Here is a 1489-nt window from a genome sequence, read left to right as displayed (position 1 = left end):
ACGAGAGAAGGCAGAACTCTTCAACAAGTTCTTTGCTTCAGTGTTCCTGTCTGCTGATAATGGGGTGATCTCAGGTGACAGCGTAGAGAGGCCCAGGAAGGATGCGAGTCCCCCAGCTGTTAGTTCAGACCTAGTTAAGGATTACCTGGAGGGCTTAGATGTATCCAAGTCAGCGGTCCCGGATGACCTTCATCCACGGGTGCTGAGGAAATTGGCTGGTGTCATTGCGGAGCCATTAGCATGGCTGTTTGAGGACTCCTGGTGTTCAGGCCAAGTCCCTGAGGACTGCAAAAGGGCCAGTGTGGTTCCTATTTTCAAGAAGGGGAGGAAGGAAGAGCCTGGCAACTACAGGCCAGTCAGCCTCACTACTATCCTGGGGAAGGTCTTTGAAAAAATTATCAAGGGCCACATTTTTGAGAGCCCTACAGGGAAAGTGATGTTGAGGGGTAACCAACACGGGTTTGTGCCAAGCCGATCCTGCCTGACTAACCTGGTCTCTTTCTATGACCAGGTAACAAGAGCTTATATGTGAAGGAGGAAGTCAATGTCATCTTCTTGCACTTCCAGAAGGCCTTTGACACAGTGTCCCACCCAATTCTGGTGGGCAAGCTGAGGGACTGAGGCATTGACGAATGCACGGTCACATGGGTAGCAAACTGGCTCCAGGGGGGAACCCAGAGAGTGGTGGACGGGTAGATGTCGACCTGGGAGGGTGCGGGCAGCAGAGTCCCCCAGGGCTCAGTCCTTGGGCCAGTGCTGTTCAACATCGTCATTAGTGACCTGGACGAGGGCGTGGAGTGCACCCTGTTCAAGTTCGCTGATGACACCAAGCTGGGGGGTAAAGTGAATACACCGGCAGGCAGGGAGCGCATCCAGGCAGACCTGGATAGGTTGGAGAAGTGGGTGGACCTGAACAGGATGTGGTTCAACAACGACAAGTGCAGGGTGCTGCACCTGGGGAGGGGAACCAGCATTATGGTTATAGGTTAGGGGCTGACCCTCTCAGCAGCACAGAGGCAGAGAGGGATCTTGGAGTCATGACCGACTCCAGGATGAATATGAGTTGCCAATATGACGAAGCAATAGGCAGAACCAACCGCACCCTGTCATGCATCAACAGGGGCATCATTAACAGGTTCAGAGAGGTCTTGCTCCCCCTGTATGCGGCACTGGTCAGGCCACAGCTGGAGTACTGTCTCCAGTTCTGGGTGCCACACTTCAAGGACATGGAGAACTTGGAGAGGGTCCAGAGGAGGGCCACTCGTATGGTTGGGGGCCTCTGTGGCCAGCCCTATGAGAAGAGGCTGAGGGACCTGAATCTCTTCAGTCTCTGCAAGGAGACTGAGGGCAGATCTTGTGGCTGCCTACAACCTTATCGGGGCCAGCAGCAGGGACTTGGGGAAAGTCTGTTCACCAGGGCCCCCCTTGGAGTCACCAGGAACAATGGCCACAAGCTGAGGGAGGATAGGTTTAGGTTAGATATTAGGAA

At 54.2% G+C, this 1489-nt stretch overlaps 1 protein-coding gene across 2 annotated transcripts in view; it reads left to right on the top strand.

The window, feature by feature from the left end:
- The window catches only part of MRPL57 (mitochondrial ribosomal protein L57), a 27403-nt gene that overhangs the window by 4121 nt on the left and 21793 nt on the right, over window positions 1-1489 (top strand). The gene's annotated exons all lie outside the window — the stretch shown is intronic.

This window comes from Crocodylus porosus, unplaced genomic scaffold (genome assembly GCF_001723895.1).
Source record: "Crocodylus porosus isolate Cpor-Errol unplaced genomic scaffold, CroPor_comp1, whole genome shotgun sequence".
NCBI classification, from domain to species: Eukaryota; Metazoa; Chordata; order Crocodylia; family Crocodylidae; genus Crocodylus; species Crocodylus porosus.
Note: the sequence above shows the minus strand (reverse complement) of the source record. Positions and strands in the feature narration are given on the sequence as shown.